General features: G+C 38.9%; 1 protein-coding gene across 1 annotated transcript in view; it reads right to left on the reverse strand.

Moving 5' to 3' along the window:
• Nucleotides 1-22585, reverse strand: part of LOC131685212 (zinc finger protein 704-like) — a 305912-nt gene that overhangs the window by 116343 nt on the left and 166984 nt on the right. The window lies entirely within an intron of this gene.

Here is a 22585-nt window from a genome sequence, read left to right on the forward strand (position 1 = left end):
TGCAGATATTGTAATCAGACAGAACACCATGGACAGCCTTTGGCGAAAGATGTGCAAGAAAATGCATCTTAACCGATTCTCAACTCATCTACGGCAAATCTGTGTTTTTAATACCAACACAGGAACCACAAACGGTTGTCAAACTTGTGGCAGCTGTTCAATCTCTAATGACAACTGCAAAAGCAGCAACCAGCACCCCAAAATCAACTGTTGGAAACATCGGCGAAGAAGGTAATAACAATGACGACGGGTTTACGCTGGTCATCCGTAAATTCAAGAACATCTATACGCGAGCACCAAAACCAAGCTTCAACGATGATGATCCTAACGTGAAAGATAAGAGAGAATCAAAATGACCCCCCCCCCCTGATTCAGTAGGCGAGCGGACAAATGTTTCCCCACAGCGAAAGAAGGTCTCCGCGCGCAATTCAGGGTTGTGTGCACGAGATCCAACGGATAATCAATAATATTTGTTTTTATTTATATTTTGACATATTGTAAACATATCAAAGATCCACGGCTCCGTTAAGCTACCGCTATGAGCCGTTTAAAAAAACGAATTAAAAAAAGAACTGGCTAGAAAATAGTGAAATATTTTTGAAGAAGAATTAGTAAATTTAAAAGGATCCCATGCTGGGTTCAGTTAAAACAACTGACGAATCCATCGATGGTCACATGACGACCCACCTTCCCCCATATCAACCAGAAGGTGTTTTAGTAAAACCGTGTTTGTAAATGTTATGTTACAATGTTTTCATTGTTTCCTGGTTAATATACTAATATTTTTAAAAAATCAACAATATGTTCGGTTTATTTGTTCCTCTGTAGCACTTGAGTTAACAATATCCTCACCAGTCAAGGTAGATGTTCTTGTTTGCTTTTTGCATTTGCGGATTACGATTGTGTATTCGTGTCCTTTGGTGTGCTTTACTGGTGGTGCTTCAAGAATCATAGGAGGTTGATAGGTGTCCCTAGTAACAATTGAGGTTTTATGGTAGTTTTATAGCCATTTATAAAACATAGATTGCGTGCTATAAATCTTCAATTGTTACTTGGGGTAAACCAGCCTACAGGCATTCTAGTTGCAACCGACGGGTTGAAGTATATCATCCAAGAATCGATCTACTGGGTTCCCGAGCGAATTCGCATGGGCTCAAACACCATACGACTCCTTGAAAAGACCCCGAATATGGTCCGTTAAAAATTTTACAACCATCAAAACACCATAAAATGGTCTCAATAACCCATAGATGCACCAAAATATACTTTTTACATGGGATCCATCGGACCATGGCGTTTGCACGCATTCCTCCTTCCCTATCGTAAGAGGCAGCCGAAAACAGGCGTTCCTAAGTCAAGTTATATCTTCGTGCCTAGGACTGAATGTACTACTTCGCATATTGTGGGATTCGAATGATGGTCATGTCTAGATGCAGCACTATAGGTGCTATTGATGGAATGTGTGGTTAGAATAACACAACTTAATCTTCAACATAGACGTACAGCAGCTATGAATAGGGTAAGGTGGGGCAAATCCGACCGTTGGGTAAACCCGACCCCCCTCTGTTACCGAAAATCAGAAGCACTACGCGAACTAATATAAATGTTGTCGTGTAGAGCATCGAAAATAATCATAATGGTGGTATGACAGCTTTTCATCAGTCTACATTGAGATGCTCAAACGACAAAAGGTGTGTTTTTAGAACTTTTGATTTGACTTTTATGCATCATTGACTACAGGATATTTCTGATTGTTAAAGTGATTCCATAATAAATGTAAGTGGATTTAATTTCTTTGATTAAAGTCCTACAAAGTGCATAGAAGAATTTAGTTTAACTTGTTTCATATTTTTTTTAATTGCATCGTAATGAAAAATGACGCGGTGGGGCAAATCCGTCCACTAAATAGTGGGGTAAATCCGACCGCTTTTTTGCTAAGAAAATTTTTATTTTTCAGATTGGAATATATATTTTTTTGTTATTTATTATTTTTATGCAAAATGGTTCATAATTACAAACGAAAGACACAAAAACATGATGGTTATAGTATTCGTCGAGCAATTGCTCCGATGCAAATGGGAATATCATTACGTGCTACTGCTCGTGATTTTAGCATTCCAAGATTGACATTGAACTCCATTTTCTTCATGTTACAATTTAATAACACAACATTCATTGATTTATCATTGAAAAACCATAAATTTGGATAACAGCTGCACTAAATCAACCAAAAACATAGGGGGTCGGGTTTACTCCACCATTTTTGAAAACAGCAAAAATGAACATTTTTGTAAAACGCTTGTATCACAAGACATTCCCAAGATCCAAATAAAATGCTATATAAAGAAAGTTGCCCAGGAGTCTAACCTTTAATTTGATATATAAAACGACTTGATCCAATGTAAAATGAGCATTTTACAGCCAAAACCATTGACTAGGTCGGATTTGCCCCACCTTACCCTATATCCCGCCAGGTACAGGATGGAAAAGCTTCCATAGCCTTGGTTCAAGAACCGTATTTCCATAAATGAAACTTCTATATTGTAAAGCTACTTAACTCCGCCTCTGCAGCTTTCAACAAAAATGGCATGACAAATCCACGTGAAATGCCTCGTGCATGTGTACTTGTGCATAGTGCTATTGTTGGGCATTTTCGCTGCATAATGAACCTTCTAATGCTCTTCAAAGCGTTATATCATAATTTGGCCGAAATGAGCTTCCACTCATAATCGGCAGTGCGGTAAATGCCTATCACATAAATGGGGGCAGCTCAAGCATCGATTTGAAATGCAATGAATTGATGGAATACAAATTATGCTCGTTAGAAAAAACGCCCAACATTTGCACGGTCTGGTAGGGAAGATGTTTTAGATTAACTTTCTGCTCTGACAGTATGGCGCATTAGTTGGATATCTGTCTCGTCCGAACGAGTTCGAACCGTCTTGTTTTGATCACAAATACTTCATTTGAACGTCTCTCTAGATATTGTTGTATTATATAACGTTATCTAAAATCTACGCACTGTGAAGGCGAAGGGGGATTACGAGTATTTCCAACGAGTTTTATGTGTATTGCCAACGATTGAATCTCCAAGTGACTTGAACGTGGTCAGGGACAAATCAAATAACAAAAATCCAGTAGCAGCATTAGGAGGCTTGCACGCTTCGATCTAGAAAACCTCATTGGTGGAATGCAGGAATTGCTAGACTCAAAAAGTAAAATGGATACTGGTCGGGACGAAGATGAAGTGGCTCCAGGCTGTACGGAGCCGTCACCGACGATGGCCCCTGAGTTCATTTCAGATGGTTTGCTCGAAGAGTTATGACAACCGAATCGATCGAATGGGCACTTTCAAGTTTTGCTCCGTATAAGTCTCCGAGAAGGATAAGGATGATGCACATGATTCACTCTTGGGCTGCAACCGAGCTTGCCAACCATTGGCGTAGCGTTGCAAACTTGCACTCAAATAAAAAAAAATCTGCTTGTGGGAATCCGAAAATGTCGAAAAATTTGATGCATTTGTCCATGTGCAATTTGGACATTACAAACTATATTATCACATGAGTACTTACTATTCAGCGTGCTGAGTATTATTCGTGTGATCTTTGTGAATCCGATTAGGGAACTATCGGATGTAACTTTCTTGCAGTTATACATAGACGAACCTATCTACAGGGAGCCTAAGCTCAACGATATGTTATTCTTTCTAACCCAACGGGATAAGAAGCTATCGGCTTTATCAGTAGGATTCATTATTTTTTGGGAGTCAAGAACGTATACTAGACCGGCAAGAATTTTGACTTTTGTTTCGGAACACTGTTGAATCAAACGGTAATTGGCTTCACATACCGTTTGCCAAATATGAGCTTTTTCCGAAAACTTTTGCTCACTCACAAGAGCTTCTAAGTTTGTATGTGAGAATATATGAAAAATTGGCAATAGAAATAATAAATTCACTACTAAATGCCAGTATCATCTTGTGCATCCCAAAATCTGTAGATATATAGCTTAAGGTGAAAAGATCACTGTTCTTTCGCTACTTTTCTTCTAGTATGTAGCGAATTATTTTTCTTCTTCTGCGAAATATGTAACGTTGTATGCTAAACCTGATTGATATCAGTACTGCGTTCCTTGTATGATAGAACTGAATAAAAGTAACCGGAAGTCTAAGCTCCGTTTGAACTTTCAAAAAATGTTCCGCTTGTCGACCTGATGAATGAATATGATTTAGTATTGTTTAATATTCTATTCCCGCAACAGAAATGGTTATTTGCGTAGTAGACAAGCAATCAATGCAGGTACAGCGGCTCTTTGATTTTTGACTTTGTGCATTTATGGTAAGTTAGTTTTGAGTTTTTGGGTTTATTTGCATGATTCAGCGCATTCTAGGAAGTGGGAAATTACTAGTTTTTGTATTAATTTTGATACAAATGCTTAGGCAATTATCGGTGTTATTAGTAAAAATTAATGCACTAAAACTTTTTTTCCTGATTTTCCATTAAACTGAACAGGTTTTTATTTTAATGAATTATTTTCAAAACAGATAGGTATATAGCAAAACAAACAGACATATTTTTGCCATTTCACAAAAATTTGTATTCTTTTTAATTTTCTGTTAGTTAAAACGTTGCTGTGACTTATACAGACACTCAAGTTCTGCCATATTTCGTACATCAGTGATGTTAGTGAATATTATTGTTTTTTTTCCAAACACCATAACAAAGTGCCCCTGAACACACGATTTAACTAATTTTCTGTGCTACTAGTTTCTGAACAATTTCGTGCCTGAGGTAGTGCGACAATGATCGTAAAAAACAACTTTCAGTTATGATATTAAAAATGAATTTCCGTATCAGATATTGCAACCCGAACGCAACAACCATTTCATATTATATGTTTTCTGTTGCCCGGCTTTTCATTTGAAGAAAATGCGAAATATTGACGATATTATCTTGAAGCACGACAGAATCGAGATGCAACGTTCTAGAATTAAACACTGTCAGGTCATCATTACGCAGCAACTTTTCAGACATGACGCATTTGCAGCGGTCTTTGCGAAATAAACTGAAGATCAGTTGTCCTAAGTGATTCCCTTGAGTGCAACCTGTGAGTACTTCAAGTAAGATTGAGTATGAATATGGTACCTAATCTAATCAAGGGATTCTTACAGATTTAAACCAATTGGTCTATGACTGCGAAAATTGACTTTTCAGTGTATGTTGTGGGTAGCTTGGTGTGAAAAATATTGAGAATTCAAACAATTCAGTGCATAGCCGTAAATCAGGTGTAAGAATCAAAAATTGTCAAACATTGACATCAATTGTGTAAACCTGTCCAGAATTTTTAATAGGCCGGCTTTCATTGATTTCCCGACTTGCTTTTGGAATTTCGAGAACTTGTAGCGACAATATTCATGCAAAAAAATTAAACTATGTTTCGGCGAGGTTTTCGCCCAGTTCTTCTCGTTTAATTTTCCCGGAAATAACGACTCTAACATGTAAGCTTCCATCGCCTTTATGAATAATCTCAAATGTTTCAAATTTCGTGGAGCGAGCAATTTTTCAGAATGTGTTAAACTTGGTTAATACCACTTCGAAAGCGGCCTGTGACCTAGTAGGTCGTCGAATGGTTTTGATTAAAATCTTTCTGTCTACATAAGAAATCATTTGTATGGTGTAATGCCAGTTTTGCCTTCGCGCTTATTCTCACTCAGTAAGTCACACAAGGAAGCAATATGGTGACATTATTTTATATGCTGTTCTTCAATACTGCATGGTTGGAAGATACCGCGGGGTGGTCGATGCTAGGGCATTTCATCCGTGGAGTTCACCGAGTGGGAAACTTTTACGTCCAATTTCTTCACTTGGATGAAAACCGATTTGCGGCTAATTGGTCACCGAAACCGGTTTTCATCCAGTGAAGAAATTGGCCGTCTGGGTTTCGGGAGTCGAATTTGTGTTTTTGGTGGCGAGGGTGCGTGGGATGGGACTTGATTTTGAAGATGCAGCTTTTGATTTTTTTTATGTTGAATGTCGTGGGGGTGTATGAGGCGTGTAAATCTGATTAGGAATTGAAAAGGATTTGAAATTATTTTTCCTGGGCATCATAGTTCACAGAGTGGTGACTTGTTTTTTCAAGAACAGAAAAAAGGCGTGTATTTCGGGTACTTTTGGCATCAAGGTGTTGAAGGAAGGTTGAAGGACGGCGCCGGTGGTTGAGTGGTAAGCGTGACCGCCACTCATTCCAGTTGGCCTGGGTTCAATTCCAGCCGAGGTCGTTGAGATTTTTCTTAGGTGAAAAAAATCTGTGGTCACGTCTTCCTTCGGAAGGGAAGTAAAGCCGTTGGTCCCCGGTCCATGAAATTGGTGGATCAATATCTAGTCCAGCTAGTTGGAATCACCTCTCTGACGTCGGTAAAGAAGAAGTAGCTCCAACTTCTATACTCTTACTAACAAAAATATCCTCCTCCCGTGATACTTGTGGAGTGCGCAGTAGTATATACGGCCTCTGGCAAAAGCAAGTATTGGACTAACCATTCCTTCCCTTTCCTTCCGCGATCTACGTTCGGGCCTGGCCGGCGCCGGTATTGATCAAAAAACACACTTTAGGATTACCAGGAGTAACACATTGAAAGATGTTTCGCTACACCCAAGTATAATTATATCTACTGATTCCCTGTGAAACTTCAGCTAGTCCCGATCGATAACGGATTAGCAGCCAGGGGTGGTACAACCTCAAGCTCAAGCTCTGTCTAGGATCCTGCCCCTTGATCTTTTTCGGTTTGGGTTCCACCTTACATCCACTAATGTTCGGCGACTCTGTCTCCGTCAAACGCTGTCGCTTGGTTGGTGCCTTCCCTATTGTGATTTTGCCAACTCTAGCGCTTCAGCGGGTTTGTGGCCGTTTTTCAGCAATCACCCCTAGCGTTTCTTCGCCGTTCCCCTTAAGTGACGAGTTCTTCGTGTGCCTCTTATTTTATTCTTTGAGCCCATCGATCGATTGGTTTCTCCGTCGGACTGGTCTGTGTCCTCCTTGGCTACTGTCCGATGCTCGTCTCTATCTGGAGAGTTCTAGAATAGACGAAGCGCGGGACACAGAATCCTCCAACGAGCCACTATTTAGTATTTCTTTAAGTTTGCTTTCCGCGAAATCCTTCTGATCTTCCACCTCCATCGCCGCAATCTCCTCCAAACTCATGTTTACAGTGTTCTTAGTGTTTTCTATTGTGTTCCCACGAATAGCTAGGGAAGGAAAGTCAACCTTGTCAGAGCCGCGCTTGACAGGATAAGGGTAAACATACTGTGGAGTGCGCCCTAGTGCTCCACAGGCTCCGTGCTAATTATCTCTCGGCACGGGTCGCGTCACACTTTGCATTGGGGCATAGATTTTACGGCACGGATTTTGAGGACCGCCCGTTGGCGTTTTCTCATTCCGCTGCTACAACAGAAGTCTGATACTCGGCCTATGCCGATCTAACGACCAAATGTCATTGATAGACTCACGTGGAGGCATGAGATAGGAAACTTGTGAGTATCTCACCATTTGACGGTACAGCTATAGCTAGTCGCCTCCTATGACATGGGGATTAGAAACCCAACGAGTCAATTCTTTGCTGAAATACTGCGAGAGTTTTCAGCCACTACCGGATACCATACGTTTGAAACTACATTCAGTCGTCGCTTACGACATGGGAGCAGTAAAGCGATTCTTGGCTGATATATTTCAACCTGCCGGATGCCACACAGCCTCTAGGGTGATTTGTCCGGAGACAGAAAATAAACTGTTATCAACCTCCTAATGGAACACACGCAAAACACTGTTTTATTTAGAAGCCTGTCGGGACACTTGGAAGACGAATTTATTTTCTAATCAAAAGGTGATTTTTTGGTCATGGATTAATCAATACCGATGAGTGAGTGAGGTTTTGCATCAAAACAGGAACACATTGCTTATTGAAGGCGAAAATGTAGCTTAAACATACAGAAGTCAACTTTACACAGTTCCATCATATTCGAAATTCTGTGCTGATAAAGTTAAAAATTTAACTCGAGGCATATCTTTACAGGAAACAACAGAGACGGCGCCTACTATCTCCAAGTCCACATCAACAAACAAGAACATACAAATATGAGGACCAATACAATATCAGAAGACGCTGACAGTATGGATTAACATGGTTACTTGAGAGAAGGTGGATTAATTGACTCCCAAGCAACAATAGGTGACGCATTTAATGGCTTCCTTGGCGCGCACGAATTTACCTTGCAGTCATCCGATTCCGACCCATTACAACCCGAGCAAATTCTCATAGGTTCAAACGCTATTCAACCCTTTTAAATAGTTTCACAACCATGAAAAAACCATAAAATGGTCTTAGTAACCCATAAATACACCAAAATATGGTTTTTATAAGGAATCTACCGGTACATGGTGATGGTGTTTTCATAGGTTGATCCCATTTAAAACACTATGTAAACACCATGCAGTAGGGGTGAAATTGGACCATGTCCATGGCGGTATTATCAGCTTTTCGTTTTTCTCGAGAAGGCCGTTTATTTGTCTTCCGGATAATGTCAAATATTAACCGGAGTGAAGTAGAATACATTTTAGGCTGTTTATTCGAATGCTGCATGGAGCTAAACGCCTGGCACTATGCAATATTCACAAAAAGGGATAAATTAAACCAATTTGTGAATTAAGGACATAAGACCTAATTTAAATTTAGGGTGGATTTTTGTGGCAAAAATTGAATAGCCAAAGGCCGAGCGTTCGTTTTCTCGTCAGTAAACCAGTACTGGGTTTCTTTCCCCGGACATCACTAGGGGCTTACCAGCCACTTCAGGCTTAACGTATGTCTTGTAACTGTTTGGATACAGCGTCAAACTAGTGCTAATTTGTGTGCTAGATACATCGTCTAACTTGGCCTCAAGTTGGTGCTAGTTACTGACGAGATGAATTCGTTGTTGTTGTTGATTGTTGAACACAACAATCCAACTTATTTTACATTGGTTGCCTATTTTTGCGTGCCTGATTCATGATGTCACTAGGACAACAACTAATTCCCGTAGAACTTACATATGCTCGATTTTTCCGAATATTTTTAATATTGTTTTTTCGGGTGCGACTACACGAATGTCTACCACTGTATAGGTACATTAGTACGACAAAATTGAAGTACCGATCAATCAGATATTCTCGACGGTACGAAAACTATGCGATTAACAAGTAAAACATATCTGTCAACAGGTTGGATAAATTAAAACAAAGATATTTTGCTTTTAAATCGTACAGAGTAAACAATCTCATTGGTTGTTACAGAAAATGACTCATTTAGTTATTCCAAGGGCCGGCGTTGTTAGATTGCAAATTGTGTTATTGTTTTCAGGCAACTTCTTTATACATTCTCATCGTGTGCATTGCACTTCTCAGTAACAACACGGTTCGCAAACTAATTGTCTTGCATTCGAACTCATCAATTCACCCTGTTCATGATTTTAAATAGCAATAAAATCACCTTCACGCGGGTTGTAACGAAACCAAAAAAAAACAATGAATTTAAAACCAAACGAACCGAATTTATGCCGTGCCGTGCCTGTGTACTTCATTTTAACATGTTTTAACGACCATCGATGAAGTCGTTTGCTCTCCAGCTGACATTCAGCTGATTTTTTGTTGTTGTTGCTGTTGTTGTTATTGGTTAAACTCATGTCGTTACCAATGCAGCGATTTGACTTTGCTCGCGTTCCACTTGGAAAATCCATGCACTCAAAGTGCCATGGCATAACGATATTCCATCGAAGCACCACCACAACTAGCAGGCTTGGTTTTGCTTCAAGGTTCTTGTGTAATAATGCTTGCTGCTGCTGCTGGTGGTACCACCGACTGCAGCCATAAACAACAATATAAATATAATAATAGTCAAAAGAAGTCGATGGAAGCGAAGAAGTGGAAGAAGGAGACGATTACCATCGTGTAGTGCAGTTCGTATGTAAAGTGCAGGAAAAAATCGTGAAAACATTCGTTTGCGCGCATATCAATGACACGAATACCAGCATCGTCGTAACCACCATTGCATCGCAGCAGGCGCTGATCAGCAACAACACAAAACAGCTAAGCTACCTCAGCTCACCTCACCAACCCCTTTTCGATGGTATACCCATGAACCGACGATGTAGCGAGTGCTCATTACTCAATCTACTTTACAGTCATTGTAGCGCATATTTTGGACCTTGTACTCCCCCTCCACCACCACCGATGGAGCTCTGTTACTGTTGCTGCTGCTGTTATTTGTCGGATTCACACTGCATCGCACATCACTCATTCAGCATGTGACCATCAAATGGCTATCTATTCCCACCACCATCAGCACCGCCACCTAGCACTCCTCCTCCTCCGTCTGCTTCTACGATGTGCAGTTGTGCTGCACTTCCAAAAGGTGTGCGCGCATCAAATCGCACAGTTGCGTCTCGCGTAAAGATCATCCATCCATCATCAACCATCATAACCTCAAACATAATGGCAAACTGATCGGATCATCACAAAGGTACTCACGTCTCATTCGGGCGCTCTCGCTCTCGCTCTTGCGCCCGTACCTCCGCTCCGGGGTGGGTAGGGAGGACCGGTTTTTCCCTCGTCCTCCTCGTCGCTCTTGACTCGGCAGCAAAACAGCAGGTCGTTGGCGTTTCCGGCTATCCTTGAAATATCCGGGAATAAAACCGAAAAAACGAGATGCAGTTTCGGAATGGCGAAACCAGAACACAACAACAAAAATAAAAAAACCGTCGTCGTCACTCGCGAGACATGCAACACAGGCAAGATGACAGCGAAAAAAAAGCGAAAAGCCGCCGCGATTCGTGCTGCTACTGCTACTGCTGCACACACAGCTGCACCGCACTGTCAAATTTTAATGACTGAAGTCTCGGGCCCGACGACTTTCAGACAACCTACACACGCTCCGATCATATGATTTTCCCCGCACACTTGGCTTGCGTTCCGTATGCTAGCGGGCGCGAGCATACTCACACACGTCCATGCCAGCAAAGTAAAGCAAAGCACGGTGCTCCAGCAGCAGTGCGCGATCGTGCTTTGTATGGCGGCTCCAGTGCCAGTGCCAGTGCCGGAGCCGCGCCGTAGCGCTGGCTGCCTGCTGCTAGCTTGACTGGCTTAACAGGCTGCGCACAACGGTAGTAGTTGTGGTAGTAGTAGTAGTCGTCGTCGGCGTCGTTGGCGTGGTGTGATGGTAACCGACCGACGAATGTGACTTTGATTGCTGGAAGGGGGTGGTATTGCCATCCCCAGAACTACTACTACTATTACTACTACTACTGCAAACCGACTGTGTGGAGTGGCGTGTGGTAAGTGAACACTATACCAAAGCAATCAAAAGTGTATTCAAACGCGTGTGCTTCGACCAGCAAGGTAGGCTAGGCGAATTCGAAGGTGGTTCAGGTGCGATTTGCATGAAAAAATTGTGCGTATCTACGGTTGGATGGAGGTGCTGCTAGGTGCGCTGTCGTCAAGGATACGCGGCCCGGGTAGCATTGATGTGGGATTGTAGTACAAGGTATTTCATAGTTTATGATGGAATAGTCGTATGATGAGGTGAGAATGGAGGATATGACGGGTGATGAAGTTTGGCACTGATATAACTGTTCGAGCCTGTTAATAATTGTCTTCCGGGTGAAGTGGAGAGCGAGCTATTCGCTTAGGAATAGGCAATACGTTATGATTCCGGGGGTTTTATAACAAGAAGTAAATGCTGGACAAGTTTTGAAAATAATCACGGCAGTTTGGCAACTTTAGAACAATTTACATCATAGGGGAGTTGAGGAAATAAGCTCAAAACTTTATTTGTTTAAAATGTAACGAGAAAAAAACGAGATGTATCATGTAGATCATGTAGTTTGTTTCAGAGCAAATAGTGCAAAAATTGAGTTATTCCGTACTGAACGAATTTTAAATTGTTTTATTTTCAATTTAACCATAATTCGTTTGTTACTTTACACTTTTAGTTAAAACCAACAAAAATTTTGTTAAAGCAATCAGACCCTATTGTCACAAACCAAAAAAAAAGTTTTGTGAAATTTTATGAGTAAATGTTCAAGTGTGAACAAAGGGTTCACTTTGAACAGGTTTGAATCAATACTTTTTGCTTAATTACAATTTTACAGGATTATACTATACAGTGTGTTTGGTTCATGGTTAAGAACCTCTCGAGGGGTGATTGACTGTCATATTTGGAGGAAAACATTGTTCTACACATACCATCAAATCTCAACCGTTACAGAGTTATTGAACCTTTTGTGTAAAAAATCTCTTTGTCTTAAAATGCCTCTAAATCAAAAAGTATACTTTGTATTTTAAATCTCTTAGTTCCATTCGAGAGGTGTGCAATTTTCCTATTGAATGGTGTGCTCTATCTTTCAGTTAATTAGTTTTAATTACCTGTTAGTTGTAAAGTAGTTAAAAGTTAGTGTTTTGAGGCGGTTTTCGTTAATTTTTTCAAAGCAATGAATTATGATTATAGCAATATCTATTATCTAAAAGTAGGGTTTTAGGACGATTCATTGGAAAACTGAGAAAACTTTCTATTGATCTATGCACGAATATCTCTTAGTTAAGGGTACTACTAAATTACTTTTTACTAGTAAAATTGCTCATAATTAGCGTTTTTCGAAGAGTTTTGTAACTTTTATAATTATTAATCTACAAAATAATCGTTACTATTGTTCATTTGATTAACTTTCTTTATAACTTGTTGACACTTTATCTTTTTTCATTTCGCTGCTACTTAATAGTTAACACAGCATGATCTCACCACAAATGTAGTGGGTTCGAAATCGTTGTTTTTGCATATGAAACGATGTCATAAAAATTATTATGCGTGGAAACAAAAAGAGGTAATTGTATGGAGTCAAAGAAAGAATTGTAGAACTTGCTGAGATGCATTATTTACATGATAATAATGGTTATCCTTATTATTTACTATTTTAAGAAAATTACCGAAAATGCTAATAATAACACTTTAAACTAATTTACTTCTAAAGGAATGCAAAATTCACTTAACTGAAAGGTATTAATTCATTTTTCTCTGTAAAATTTTCTTGGCTTTCGAATGAAAAGAAAAAAAAAGTACGATAAGTGCCACACTTTTTCAATTAGAGCTAGTATTAGTGAAAATGAGATAAAAATAGATAAGATCAATAACCCAAACACATGAAAACCAGAAAAGATAAGTGCATCATGTCAAAGAACGAATTGTGCAGCTCTTCAAGACTAATAATCTGAATTAATAAAATGATGATGGTAACTATAAAGATTTTCGAGAAATGAACGAAAAATTCGATCAAAATTGATAAATTTTGAATAAATTACTTTGAAAAGGCTACTTAAACTTATTATTTGAAACATGTGAGGGCATCATTCAATAGAAAATTTTCTTACCTTCCCAATGGATCTAAAAGATTTGAAATACAAAGTATACTTTTTGAGTTAGAGGTGTTTTAAGACAAATAAAATTTTTAACACAAAAAGATCAATAACTCTGTAACGGTTGAGATTTGATGCTATGTTTAGAACGATTTTTTCTCCAAATATGACAGTGAATCACCACTCGAGAGGTTTAATCGTTTATTTTACGTTTCCATGTTTTATACTCCTGCCATCTATGTTTGAGCAGAGAGTACCATTCCACGTACACGAAGAAAAAGAATCAGTAAAAATAAGAAAATTTTGGTTTTAAATAACAATTTTCCCGTTTGATATAGTGACAAACTGGTTTCAGGTTTGGTTCAATCAATGCTATTGCTTGGAATTACCAACAAATTCGTTTGTTGACTTTTCTATAATTTCAACAAATAATTCTTTTGAAACAAAAAAATCATGATAAGTTTAACCGAACAAACAAGTTTGAAGTTAGATTTAACAAATTTTACTTTGATTCAACAATGTTTCTATTTAAAATGCAAACAGACGTATTTACTTTAAACCAAGAAATAAATCATTTTTCAAAATTAGCTCTCTAGCTCAGTCAACTACTATAACTACGCGGAGCTAAATAATTGTTAACAGTTCTACCCGTTTTGATTGTGCGACGGCAAAGAACCATGACTTCCATTTCTATTGTCGTGTTTACTCAACTGTTCGTGAAATGGAACGTTTGTTGCAAGTGAACATAAAACTTAGGCTTGTGGTAGCTTTTATCCAGTTCCATCATACAATAAATACGTTACTTACTGATATTGTACACGAGTAATGTCTAGAAGGCTGTACCGTGCATATCATGATTGCATCGTTGAGTGTACCAGTCAAGATCCCCGAGAAAATATAAGATAACAAAATCGAAGTTTGACTACCAGATACCAAAGCAGAGTCTTTGACACATTACATATTACAATTACGCACAACCCCTTGATAGCTGAGCTCACGAACTTAAATACAAGCTATGTTCGTTGCTCAGATCACACTTTTTATGTATCTAGGTCAGATTACCACGTGCCAGCCCTGTAAACAGATGGTATACAACGGAGAGCCCGGCATTGATACATTTATGAACAGCTCCCAAACAGCACTCAAAACTAGCAGAGAGTTTTCAACATCATCTGCTATACCACCAACGCAGACTGCGGAAAACCCTGAGAAAATTGATAAAAGATTTGTTCACTGAAGGAATTGAATATATCTTTGTTAATAAAAAGTATTTGAATTCAACATTAGTATTTATTAAAATTATTTTAAAACAACTATTTTTCGAGATTTCCTGAATAAAATTTTGAGTAATTTCGGCATGCTGAATTGAATTTGAGATATTTTTAATTTTCATTAGGTTAATAACGACAAGTAATTTTTGGAACTATCGCAATGAATATTAATACTCATTTTTAGTCCTTCTTTCGCGCCAAAATTTAAGGACAAACTATGTCGCTATTCACCTCTTATACATAGCTCCTATCTCCTACCTCCCCGCGGTGCCAACCGGGGTAGAGACAATCATACTCCAATCCGGGGTTGGGTCGCTGGTTCTATCTTCAACCGCGGTCAGTTCCTCCATTTTGACTGGTTGTCGGGTTAGAGCCTGACTCAGTTTCGTTTCGAGCGTGCTCACCTCAAACTGTGCGCGAAGAGCTCCATGTTCAAAAGGAATCGCTCTTTTTTGGGTGTATCTGTCATATAGAGTAAATCTTTCGATACAGGTAATGGTTGTAAAAATGTAAAAAAGGTAATAGTTATTTTAGGCCGCTCAAAATAGTTTTCTGTAGAAGGATCGATTTGTTTAGTACCCTCGATTAATCTACTCGAGATTATATTTTTCCTTTTTTCTTGTGTTAGTTTCCCTTCTGTAAACATAGAACAGAAATTTTATTGAAGATATTTTTTCGGTATTAACCGTGATGATTTCAGCAAATTTTAGCAAGTCCAGTTCAATAAGGAAATTGAAACCAGGGGCGGTCGCACAAACTCGAGCTCAAGCTGAACGAGAACTAGAAAAACCAAGTTATACAAATCTGAAAATTATCATTGAAGTATACATAAGAAGCAATGTTCGATAAAAACTCTTGGAAATTGATCGTAAATGATTTTCTTGCATTTTGCAAAGATCATATTGTATTGTGTTGTATTGTTTTTTGGGGCTTTAACCTGGATGGGCCATTCGCCCTTAAGATCATTTCGTCTACCAAGATATACCTCCTGATCTTTTCCCTTTCCTAATAACACAATTCCTTTCCAGTGATGCTCATGGAAATGCGGAGGTAAGCTCGGTCTCTATCAACAGCGAGTGTCGAACTAACACTTCTGTCCTTTCCCGGTATAACAGCATTTGTCGTGGCCGTCGTCATTATTGGCCATCTTGATTTGCTTCAATCAAACATCATTTTTTAGTTTATTGTACATTTTCACTCATTTGGTTAACCACGAAGTGCAACTACGGGCAGTCTACCTAAGCTAAACTAAGCTAACATAAGCTTTCTTTCGTACCAAAAATGTAATTCAGAATATCTAAGCTACTTAAAATATTTATTTTAGACAAATGTTATTTTTCGAACCATCCGACAGTGTTTTTTCACTAATCGTGCGATCTTTTAATTATGACTAAATCGTTAAACTTGGGTCATCATAGTTTTCGGTGGAATTTGTGGACATTACAAGTCCTTTCATATGAGGCTGTGATTTCAATGATTAATCTCCCTAAAAGTGAGATATATTTATTAACTTTCTTGCAAGTAGATACCTTAAGATTATATCTTCGCCAAAATTGCTACAGCATGCTTGTATCAACAACTTAGCTGAAGACGTCTCTATCTTTAATACATTTAACATTATTACTTGTTGTTTGTGAATGGCTCCTTAAAAGTCAATTCTTTAATATAACTTTTCTTGGCAATTTCGATATGTATCGGTAAAACTTTTGTGTTATCAAAGTGGTTAACTTTTTATATCTGAACCTTGGTTTGGCTCGTGTAGTTTAGTGATTCGACTAGTAATTGGTAATTGCTGCTATGATTTAATCCTCCTAGAAGTAAGATTTTTTCAATTGATTGTTTTTGAAGAAGATATGAGCTGACATTTTCGGTAAAGTTGTGGATATTGCTTTCGCGAATATCTTTGCTGAACACACGAAGTCTCTTCTCAGTCTCCAGCAGTGTTTATATTTGGATGACCCATGGAAATATTTTTTCCAGAGATAGATCGGTGATTTTTTCTGGAAAGATATGGAGCTTGACAAGACGAATGACTTTCTGGAACATCATAAAACTCTATCTGTGGTATTTACGAAGTCATGTTAATTTTTTTGCTTTTCTAACAATATTCAATTAGCTAGAGACTACTAAGCGCATCCAAAATCCGAAGGGTTAGTTTCTATTCCTTGTGGGTAAGATTCTATTATCTATTCTATTAATTGCGCTCCGTTTTTTGAAAAATTTACGAAATTTTGGGAGACTTCTTTCTGAAACCGGATCACTTTTCACACATGGGTATCAAAGAGTAAACATTTTACTTCCAATTAGTGGTCCTCAGTCGTTGGCTTCCGAAAGTGGTGTTGCTGGTGGAAATCGTTAGACTCCTTGTTGTGGTTGTCTAGATGCATATTCGCGAACCCGATCTAGCTTTGCTTTGCTGCTTACTTCGTATAACCATATCGTTGGAAAGGGAAAAAGTGTATTAATCAACAGAATTTTGCTCCGGTTATATTGCCATTTTGAATTTTATGCTCAACCAACATGGCCGCTATAGAATTTTGCTACATTTTTTTTCTTTTATGTCCCACTGTGTAACGGTTGCCCAACCAGTGACGACAGCACCTCCGAATCAACAGCCAGCCTAGTGCATGTCGTTTCTTTGTTTTTTAATGTTTTTAGTTATCACAAGTCTCCTATCTCATGCCTCCACGCGAGTCTAAGTCTATTGATGACATTTGGTCCTTAGACCGGCGACGACTGGGTGATATCAGCCTTCTGCCGATAGTACCAGAATGAGAGGGTGCGAACAGATCTAATCAAGGAAACACTACCGTAATAAAGAATATCTGATCAGAAATCAGCCGCAACAAGACTTTAATCTGACTAGTATCGATGATCGCGGGTACGTATTAAAAATTCGCCGCGTCTGTTTTTATGAATCTAATTTCAAGTTCCGTTATTGCCAACCAGCCCATGTATCAGGTTAACAATTCTTTATGGTCGTTATTATCGCTTGTATACGTGTATTTTATAAATCATCCGATACGTAAAATAGGAAATACATTCCTTGATTTTTAACATCTCGCGCTATCATAACTCTTTGTCTGTATAACGTGTTATCACTCGGTTGTTTTCAACCAAATAATTATTCCGTTGAGAAGAAGTATCGCTAATAATTATACCGCAGAGAAGAAGTATTCTGTCTAAATACTGTTACAATAGATATTGATCCGGCCCATTACGCAGACAAGATTAGCTTTTCTTGGCTATACTCCCACGGTCGGCTGTGTGGAGTTCAAATTGATTTTGTTTAGGAAACATAGGATACTCTCGGTAGCCGGCCGCCCAGAGTTTCAAAAGAACCAAAAACTAAGCAAGATCTTTTCTTTTTCGGGACTGACTGAGTAGGGTTACATTGGATAAATTAGTACCATATTTCGAACATGATGAAACTAGACACAAGTAATTTCACTTATTTATACTTAATAAATATTCCACTTAACGAACAGAGGAGCTTATTTTAGGTCGGTCGTGGTGGCGGCTGCGCGAATGTAATATTCGCTTGGTGCGTACAAACTTTTTGCCTGATTAGCTATTTTGAAATGCTGACAATGCTCCAGATTATTGTACTACTAGGGCCAGCCGCCCTCAAGTATTTTTTATTATACATAATACAACATTTGACAGAAAAGTTTAAATGCGTGGACAGGGCTGTTATCAACCACAGACTAACAAACACAATACTCGAAAACAATTTAACGGTCATTTCAAATAAACTTGTAGTTGGGACTATGGCCACATTTGCGATGATGCCGCCACTGATATATGAACAAGCGTGCGGGGGATATGTCATTAGTGAAAAATTGTTCTCAAGCCTGGGATGTAACCCACTAGCAAATGAGTGCTTGGGACCTTGTATAAAAGGTGGAGCGAGTGTACTGAGAAAAATGGCGGATCAATGTTTTTAAGTAATTTCCTCATAATGTTATGTCTGTTAGCCTATGTCCGACGATTGTCAGCTTCACGTAATCATGAAATAAAGTATTTCCCAGGAAACCTCGGGAACACATATATCCGTAGATATCTGTTTCATGTTCAACAAAGCATTGAATTCTTCCCGGCTGGTCTCACGAGCACTAATGCAGTTTCATGGTTGAAAACAATCCCATTTGCTTGTGCCGTCTTTGTTTATTATTTTCCACCAGCTAGTGATGGAGTATTTGTATCATGTGACGTGTACGTACATGAGCCGTTGAAAAGTCTATTGACATAATCCAGCGCGTTGATAACTTATCACACAGGTTATACATGTAACATCTTTTTCCTTCAGAATATTTTTCTTGAATGTTTTATTAAAAATGGAATAATTACGATTGCTACAGGAATGACGTACAAAACAGCTGTTTGCGTTGCTGTATAAAATTCGTACTAGACTCCTTACACACAGACCAGACCGAAGTGTCAAAAAGCACAACCAAACGAATTGTCAAAAAGGGCAGCCAAAAACCATAAAGGCTTCGCGAGAGGATGCCCATCCAATATGAAGAGAAAGAAAAGTGGGAACATTTGGCACTTTTGAGTGTATTAGTTTTATACTTGCAAAATTAAGCATGGAATCCGGGCCCCTGGAAGTAAAGATAAACATTCGGACAAGCATCCTAATTCTTTGGCGCACGATGATAAGATAGAAAAGGCCGAGCTTCACATCGGATCTTCTGATTCCAAAGCTTAGGGACACTTTTTATCTCGAAACTATCGATAAAAACTAGGAGTGGGTAATGTCCGGGACATAACCGCGGTGTTGACGTAGGACTCAACTTGGGCATATCATATGACATTCATGGATAATTTGAACCAATGCACTTTTTGAATGAATGTTTACTGGAAATTTCATGTCGAATGAGACTGCCACATTCACTGATTTTCTAGGACTTGCAAAAACCTTCGGGTTTGTAGATTAATTTGATAAACATTTGCTTATATGAATCACTGGTACATGTACAGAAGAATTGACAGGCGCAAACTCAATCCAAGTTATTAAATGGAACTTTCTAATTCAATTCTTTCTCCATTATGTTTTCATCCTAATAAGAACGGTTTGCAGATAACTATTTTTGGTGATACCAGACGAGAATCCTTTCTAACGATTCGAACCTTGCCCGAATTCGCTTCTGCTGCGTACATACACGAACATTCCCCTTTCGCAGCTCACATCGAATGAGCATTGTATATCGCAATGCGATCTCTTTTATAAACTTCTTAGTGCAGATGGAAGTCCATCCTTTTGTGCGACAAATGAAAATATTTTCATCATTCTTTTTGGTGTGGCTTTCGCTTAGTAGCAGGGTTGCCACATTCACTAATGTTCTTGAAAGATTTGCAAAAACCACCAATCAAAGCAGGCTTTTGCTTTTACAAAATCTATCAAAATTTACGGTAAAATCTACGGAATCTACTACACAATTGTTTTGATTATTTCCCAACGAATCGCGCAAAAATCTGTTTGTTCCGTACAGCACAGCGCAAATAATTGACGTTGGAAAACAAATCGGCAACTTCAACTGCCAAACACTTAGAAACGATCGAAGCATTTTTCCGTCAATGTCACTTTTCTGACTCAATTTTTTGTAGGTATTTTCTTGCTTCCGTCCAATTGGTCAGTTTATTAGTTTTATCGTACATTTTTCGGATATTATTATAGAAAATAACTAACCCGATAAGAGGGAAGTCATTTTCCAAAGCACGAAATGGAAATTTCAATTGTAATTCTTCTGAGAACGATTTTTGGTCCTAATAAGAACCGTTTGTTGTGAATATTATTTCGCCGTTTCCCGCTCGGCATGATGATTATTTGCTTGGTATGGATAGCGCACAGATTGGTATCTTCCAACAAACTAACCAGGCAGGCCTCGCTGGCTTCTTAGAGGGCCATTACGGCTGAGCTCCGGAAGAGTAGATCGGTTTTGAAATGCTGTGAAATCTCACGGACCAGGCACTGGAAGAGCAGCTTGCGAATTAGTAACTCTGTCCACTTCTGAAAGCGATGAATTTCACGCAGGGCGACGTCAGTTCTTGGTTGGCAGCGATAAGGCAGTAGCTATGATTTGGTTGGTAGTCCAAATGCAGCTTCTCGTTGAGCAGCACACGTACGTGTGTTCTGCTCTGTGGCTTAGACACGTCTGGCTTTAAGAAAAACTGTGACACCCATATTTATAGGTTCTAGCATTAATGTTGATTCGCATTAAAAGTAGTTTTTGAACTTTTTAAACAAGTTTTACATAGCAAACAAGGTATCAATAGCAAGCGTTGAACGTTTTCCTTTCGATTTATGAAACAATATTAGTAATTCCTTTAGTAGGAGAAAAGTTATTAAGGTTCAAAGTGTACGTAACGCATCCGCTTTGAAAATTTTGAAATGACACCCAGTATAGTAAAGAAAGACGTAAGTCCTACGTCAAAATAATTATGACCGAACTGAAGCAAAACTTATGGCAACAGAAAAGCCCACGTCATTTGTTTACACTTTTCTTCCTCATATCCTCCTGTTTTATCGACTTCACCGAAAAAAAAATTACAGCCGCGCTCATCCATAGAAAAATGTGCCCGTCTTGATGCCCATGCAGGGTTGCCACTATTTTTCAAAGAATATCTGGCAGATCAACTAAAAATGTCAGGCAAAATCTGTCACTTAACAGCGACCTCAAAGTCATCAAAATTTATCAATAGCTTTTTAATAAATTTGGGAAAATTTGTCCAAATTTTCAAAATGTGAGTGCAAACACTTCTATAATTCGAAAATCTGGCAGAATGAGAGGTTTATCTTTTTGTCTGGAAGCTGTAAAAAACTCTGGCTGTGCCAGATAAATCTGGCATAATGGCATCCCTGTGCCCATGCACAGCTTATGGGATCTTCCGTGATGCCAGTTATGTTCATGGTTGCTAGTTTTACAGTTTTAGTCTCCACAAATCTGGGAGTATAAAGTCTGCAATTGGAGCTCGTTAATCCGTATTTGATTATTATCTAGCTAGTTTGCGTGAGATTTTTTACTAATCACCTGGAAAAATCACGGAAAACACTGAATTTTATACAGTGTAATAGAATATATCCCCTTTAAGTTGCTTGGAAATTGGAAAGATACGTGATTTCAAATTTTAATACCAATTCTAGCCAAACATGTCAAATGGTTCTAAGTGCAAATGACAGTTTCTCTTTGTTTACTTTCTCTTTCGCTAATAACTCGGCAGTTTATACGTTTGTTACTCAACTCTTAGCAGAATAAGCTAGTCAAAATCACAGTTTTTCGATATATCCTGAAACAATATTGAAAAGTTTTAAGATGACGCCGTAATAATCGAAAGAGAAAGTAAACAAAGAGAGGCTCTCATTCGTACTTAGGACCATTTGACATGTTTGTCGAGAATTATCTAGAATTCGACCGTCCTAATAATTGTTGGAACCTTGGATAGATTCTCGGCATGTTAATTTACGGTACACAACACTTGGACCAAATGATAGAACAATTTCGAATACAAAACCGCACAACACGGAAAATTTTCCTCGCCTACCCAACTGCCATACATCGGAATTACGTGCGGAAATCCCCCTCTCTGCGCTGCTAACCATCAAATTGCAAAGTGCCATTATCAGCTGATGCCGACACTGGCTGGCACTACTGGTACTCGGTCTGGCGCATTTTGCCAGCACAGGTGATTATCGTTTGGATAATTTCCCGTCCGCCGCACTTTTCCGCATAGAGTTAGAGTTAGAGATACATTGTATAGGTAGTTGCAACCGTGCACAATTCGAATTGCAAACACGAAAAAAAAACACCGAACGATTGCAAATGGCGCACACGTGCCCGGGCCCGTCCCGTGCCGCCGCCGACGCCGCGCCGCGCCACTGCAAT

This window comes from Topomyia yanbarensis, chromosome 2, assembly GCF_030247195.1.
Source record: "Topomyia yanbarensis strain Yona2022 chromosome 2, ASM3024719v1, whole genome shotgun sequence".
Classification (NCBI taxonomy): Eukaryota; Metazoa; Arthropoda; class Insecta; order Diptera; family Culicidae; genus Topomyia; species Topomyia yanbarensis.